At 43.1% G+C, this 6,835-nt stretch overlaps 1 non-coding gene across 1 annotated transcript; it reads right to left on the reverse strand.

The window, feature by feature from the left end:
- Positions 1-4,050: 4,050 nt before the first annotated feature.
- Trnaa-ugc lies at positions 4,051-4,122 on the reverse strand. Its single transcript has one exon. It is a non-coding gene; the product is annotated as a tRNA-Ala (tRNA).
- Positions 4,123-6,835: the final 2,713 nt, after the last annotated feature.

The following is a 6,835-nucleotide window of genomic DNA, read 5'->3' on the forward strand; positions in this document are numbered from 1 at the left end:
CCGTACTTACGGTAAAGCCTCGACTCTATATGCCGAAACACGATGTATGGCGTGGCGTGTTTTCATGTAACTGACCTGCAGCGCTTCCGAATGCGCGTCGCGGTGGCGATAGAGAGAGAGAGAGAAAGTTCAACCCCCTATATGCGCTCGTATACACAGTGTTACACAGTTCCGGTAACGATGCAACCCACTGGCCACCGGGTCGCGTAACGGCGCGGCGCGTTACACGGCCACAAATATTTGTGCCGGGCGAATCGAATTACATCGCTTCTGTTTACGTTCGCCGCTTTTGTCGAACCCGACTTGGTAATTAAAGCGCGCATACTAAAATATGCGCAACGAGAGATCGCTCTTCCTCGCTGCCCGGCATTTTATTTTTAATGAGAGATCGCGCGCGCGCGAAATATCGCGATGAATAATTTCATCGCGAAAATATCAAGTTTTCGACGCGCGCGAGAAAGAGAGAAAAAGAACAGTCCGGCGCCGCGCCACTCCGTCGAAGTTTATGCGTGGTTAACGAACGAGCGTTTTGCACATTGCAGCGTTTCGCCGCGGACGAAAAGTTTAATTAAAAACGGCGATGACTAGGCGCGCGCGCAAGAGCTTTCCGTATATGTCTAACGAGTTTCATTTGCCAAGAAATATTTGCACACCATGCAACCGCGCGGCCGATCTGTGATAAAAATAAACAGCACTCGGTCTTGTCTGTGAAAGATTGATAGAGGTAAATCTTTGTTTTACGTATATACATTCCGAAACCACATATAAATAAATTATTCGAAATTACATTTGGCAATGAAAGAGAATTGCAGTTTGGCAAATATTACAGCGTAGGAAATGTGTACATACGTTCAGTATATTCATTCTCTCCTCTAATTGCGCGGCACTACACACCTACACTAGTTCCAAGATATGGGAAATGTTAATGAAATTTTCAGCGAATTGTTATCGCGTTACACTGGGTCGACTATCGACCTAGTGTGTATATATATATATTGCGCGCGCGTTATGAGCCGCTTAATTAAAAACAATCTCATTACGAATGGAGCTATCCACGGAATTCGAGGCTCTCGAATTTCGAGGCTCGTTTGCCGTGCATGCGTGCGCGCGCATACTTGTATATCCGCCGCGATGCGGCGTCCGAGATAGCGCGTACCGGTAAAACACCACTCGATTACCGGGTCGGATTATCGATCGATTTTTGTCGAGCAATTTGTGTACGTGATACAACCCTCGTCCCTCTCACGTCCTTCCGAAAGCCCGAGTGCTCGTGCGAAATAGGATATTTTCCAGTAGAGTCGCAAGCTTCGGGCCATGTATATAGAGAGCAGCTCTCTCGCAGCTCTCTCGCGACACGGTAATTGAGGGTAATTTCGCAAGGCCAATTTGCGCGGAAATTCAAAACCGAAAAATTTGTCCGCGCAATGTCGTCGACCAGCTGGCTGTACATATAACCGACCTCTCACCCCTCCCGTCCACTTCTGACGCTTTCACCATCCTCATCGCGCCCCGATCTTCGTTCATCTCCCGTGAAACCGGCGTTCACCTGCATCATCGGATAAACCTCGTTTCCTCCTGTAATTCCATTTTCGCGCAGACCCCGGCGATCGCATGACTCGATTTTTCCACAATTTCACAGAGGGGAATTTCAATTAAATTACTCACCCCTCCGCGCGGCAGTATCCCTCTCCTCGTGTGTACGGTTGTGTACGCGACGAGAGAGCAGAAGAGCGGACGCGAACGAGAGGGAGAAAGAGAGAATGAGAGAGAAAGAATAACGCATTTCTCCTCTCTGTGCGCAGCGCACCCGGTGACGGAGTTTTCGTCATTTGTCGCTAATGGCGGCGTCCTATCGCTGTTCTCTCTCGCGCGAGATTGCCGATGATTAATCAGTCGTGGCAGTCTCATTTTTAGGCACGCGACAGCGATTACCCCTAAAGCGAGACGCGCCACGGGTTCCGATTGCTTTCTTTTTTTTTAATTCTTTTTAATCCGGCGCGAATTTCGACCCCGGCCGTGACGCGCGTTGAAATTGCTTTTTTTGGCGATATATACATATTGTCCCGGAAGTTTTAAAACCAATTGAATCATTTTCATTTGCGTACTTCCATCGGGCCAATATTACAAAGCGCGCATCTGCACGCCGATGTAATACATAATGATTTTAAATGTTTTTTTCATGGTTTAACATTGCAATTTTTATATAAAGATATAAATTCATGTACAGAATGTTGTATTAAAAAAATTGCATCGTTCTTTTCTAAGACTATCATTTGTAACTAAATAATAGAAATTTAATAACATTTTAATAGAACTAAATAACGTTGTGTGTATATACGCTGTGTGCATATATATGTTCCACGACAGTCATGACCCGCAAATTACCTGCATCAGCAGTGATGCAACAAGCAGTAGCGAGGTGACTCTGCGGGAATCCCGAGAGTATCGATGTATGACGTAATGCCATGGGAATGGCGCGACACTCCCTTTGCTTCTCCCTTCTTGGCTCGACTACCGACCGGAGAGGTAGTGCAAAGGGTTGCTTTGGCCTTTGCTTAGCCGACTATCTCCCGGTCGGTAGTCGGTCAAGCCAACCCCTTTGCTTAGCCGACTACCTCCCGGCAACGCATGTCGACAACGAACATCGCCGACACGGCGCCCTCCCGACTCCCTCCCTCGGTGCATCAGCAATAAATGCGTCAGCGATAAATGCATCGCATGGCCAGAAATGCATAGCTTGCAACGAGAGCTGCGGGCGGCGTCGTCATTCCGAATGCAGTTTCTCGGCTTGCATATAAGTGGATTATGTACGCAAACGCGATCTCAAAACCGCGTTATTTCCCAGTCATGTGCATTTCTTCCCTCTTTTTTTTCGCGATGCATCCCCCTCGCTGTCCGTGCCAACGGACCGGGAATATCGAGCATAGCCTGCTGCAAACTCTTCGGGACGAGTTACGCACGCTCGATCAGCGACCAAACCTCTACCACCCCACCTCTGTTTTTTCCCTAGTTCTATTCTTTTTTGTTCGCCACGGCTCCGATATCCGGCCATTTCCACTCTTCTCCACTTTCGTCTCTTTTTTCTCGTCTCTTCCTTCTCTCGTCCTATATTCGCGCTCGCTTTTCCTCGCTTTCGAACGTATACCTGCGAGACAAAAGGCTTTTCATCGCGGTACACCGAGCCGGCTCGAGTTATTAAATCCGCCGCTCGCGGCTTTTCGCGTGTAAGTATTCGAGAAAAATAAATGTTCGAAGTTCCACTTGTGTGTTATACATTTGCGTTCGTCTTACGGACGTTGTAATACACGGCGATGCTTTTAACATTCCCTACTTGCGCAAATACCATGTGTTTCTTTTTTTTTTTATGTGGAAAACCTAGAAACGCGAGTTCCAATTTGCTCAAGGCGCGCGCGCTCTCACGCTTCAGTACGCGTAAAAAAAAATGGAAAACCTCAGTCCGTTCGTGCACTGTAGGAAAATTAAACGCCGAAACCTTAATAAATTCTTCGCGAACTTTGTGATTTTCCGGCTTCACAAAACGCAAAACAGCCGGACCGGCATAGCAGGTAGGTGGATGGACCTCGGTTGTACGGTTTCGTAAAATAAGTCGGGATTGACCACAAGCTGCGAAAATACCAAAGAGAAATATTTTGGAATCACGCAGTCTGTCCTTTTTAAGACCGTCTACTACAAAATACTTCGTGTCACAAAGTAAATATAATTTTTTGCATAGGTTGTTGAAAGCTCTGGGAAATTTTATTTTACATTTGAAGACAATTTAGCAATGTATATTATCTTTATGTTCAAAAATTATAACACGGTTTTATATTATCGCGCGTATTCTCTCTCTCAATTATTGTTAATTCACTTGTTACAGCACGCAAGTGTGTATCGAACGAGAAATACGGTTCGGTGCAACTCAAAGATGTAAAAAAATTATGCAAAAATATATCGTAAATTATTCTTATTGTTACTTATTTTTATTATTTATTGTTTACTGACAAAATGTGTCTATCTAAATAACGAAAAAAAAACTCACGCAGCAAAAATTGGAGATGCCGGGGATCGAACCCGGGACCTTTCACATGCAAAGCGAACGCTCTACCACTGAGCTACATCCCCGAGTCGAGTATCTCATTCTTTCTTACCAAAGATACAATACACACGATTTTATAGGTATGGTGTATATAAGAGCAAATAAAAAAAATAAGACACTTGACCGGATATTTAATAAAATAACTTAAATATGTTTCAAAGTCACTATTTCTCATGTATTTTTGCAATGCAAGAGAAAGATAAGATAGAGCAATCTATCTTATCGTTTAAAATAAAAGCGTTCTTATCGTTTAATATAAAAGTGTTTATAGATAATTGCATATGTAATATATATAATATACATATATATAAATGTATATGTTTATATATGTGACATGTACACACACACACACATACATACCACACTTCTCTTTTAGTCAAAGAGAAGTGTACTTACAAAAAGTATTCATTGCTGTGTTCTTAAGAGTATCACGTTACGCGTGTCTTCTTGAGTGCGTTACGATCCTATAAATCAAGGTTTAATTTTCTTTCCCTATTTGCAGTGCGTTGCAGGGGTCAATATTTTACGATAACTTAGTAACTTGCAATTTGATACTAGCTTTTAAATATTTTTGTGCGTTTGAAAACTTGATAAACTGTAATCTGACACCGCGGTAACGTGATATTTTGAAGGCAGATGAATAAGAATGAGTATTCTTATCATATATAAATCCGAGAATCTCTCCCTCTTCGTAAAATCCGAAAGCAAACAGTAACATGAGAATGATAGCGCGATGTTTTAAAACAATGTTTTGGGCGTATCTCTCTTGCGAGAGCAGTAAATGCAGACTTTAACACCCCCTTGTGAATACGGAAATAAAAATTCACGAGATTTCTCATTTTTATTTTTTAAACGCAATAAAATGTATCGTTGAAACATATATGTATATATGACAAGAGATTTAATCGTTTCAACTTTCTTTTAACGAGAGAAAGAGAGAGACAGAGAGAGGGAGAGAGATTGCAAGACAAAATTCTATAAATAATTCGAACTGTTATCAACACTGAGCCCTCAGACAACGACACGTCAAGAATTCAACATCAGACGTTTCACAAGCGAAGTTATTCTCCCTTTTCAATTTTAAAACACTGCATCATTCCCAAGCTGCTTACGCCACCGATATTTCACCGTGCCTCTTAAGAGCTAAACCCTTTTGTGCACGGGACTTCTAAGAAGGCATATTTTATAGCGGCGTATTACGCGCATCACATGGGTACGAAGTAATAACCGCCCCCGAACGCCCATTCTCTCTTTCTGCGGAGCTGCTAATCCTTAATTTTCCAGGACACTGCCTCACGAAGCCAGAACGGCTTCGCGCCTGCTCCTCCTCGCATCCTTTGAAACTAACAACGATGTTAATCCTCGAAGCCTAAGAGAGATGCTTACAGGCATACATCCCATTATACTTTAACACTCGGAAAGTATCCGGTACCCGTAGACATTCTTTTAGTAGCAGCGCAGCGACGCTGGCAGGATTCGGTCTTACCGCGCGAAGTATAACGAGCGGCGCGAACGGGACTATTCTCTACAATTAACTGACGTAATTATCAGAAAACGACCGTGGATCTCGAAGACACTCCTCCTAAAGATGCCTCCTCTAAAGATCGCATATTTTATTCTTACAATCGTTAAGTCTCCAAGAGAAAAAGATGAGTGAAGAAAATAATTCAAATAATTCAAATTTCTAGACCCTCTTCTCTGATAATAATACCTTCTTTCTCCCTCCTTCTCTTCTCGTACTTAGCACAGAAAAGAGAGATCGCTGTTGAAATTTTGTTTGAAAGAGTCACACAAAAGTAACCCGTGGTGGACTCTTTGAAAAGAAATCTCTCAAAACTGGCGCGTAACTTCTTTAGAAAAAAGATTAATTCTTTACAGTTCGAACAGGTGTCAGTTCAGACAGGTGTCAATGGAATTTTCAAATTAATGATAATTTATAGCTTTTCTAGAAACGCTTCTTCCAGAAACTCAGAACTAGATCTTTCAGAACTAGATCGTTCTGTTATTACTGTGCAAATTTTCAAATCTCTAAACCTAAGTTTTTACAGAAGTATTATATATAACAAAGAAACAAACGAACCATTCAACTTTAATTTAGCTTATTCTAAAGAATAAAATCTTAGGTATCGGTTAAAAAGTTTTTCACAATCTCACAGCAGTAGGTTGATCAACTTATTTTACTCGATACCCCAAAAAGATACACAAACATAACTTGATTTCTATGACTATTGTGAAAAAATGACTTCCAAAACTCTTTACTATGCAGTTCTGTATGCGCAGTACGCATGTTTCTTCAATACTCTTCCCAGCCCCGCAGATATTCCAAGCGGAACGTATCTCACGTTTGATCGTCACGCCTGTCGAAGGGAGCGAGAACGCATATCGCCGATCCTCACGAGGATCGCGAGAGACGACTCTACGCGCAAAAGCAAAGGCGGCGTGTAAATTCAGTAAACGACCGGACGAGAGCGCAGACCAGGGGATGAATAAGGATCGTCGTCTGGACGCGCGTAAAGTCGTGACACATCCAATTTCGCGATTCGTCACGCCGTATGCAAAGCGCCGTTTGCAACTTTTTTACGATTCGACGCCGAGAGTCGATATAAACCGCGAGACTCGCGCGCAGCCGGAGATAAAGACCGCCCGTCGGGTCCGCGACACACACTCGCCCCGGCTCTTTCGCCGCAATTACGTGTAATCGGTTATATCGGCTCCTTATCGCCAAGTCAACCTGACGTT

Source organism: Pseudomyrmex gracilis, unplaced genomic scaffold (genome assembly GCF_002006095.1).
Source record: "Pseudomyrmex gracilis isolate BER0280 unplaced genomic scaffold, ASM200609v1 scaffold_41, whole genome shotgun sequence".
Lineage (NCBI taxonomy): Eukaryota > Metazoa > Arthropoda > Insecta > Hymenoptera > Formicidae > Pseudomyrmex > Pseudomyrmex gracilis.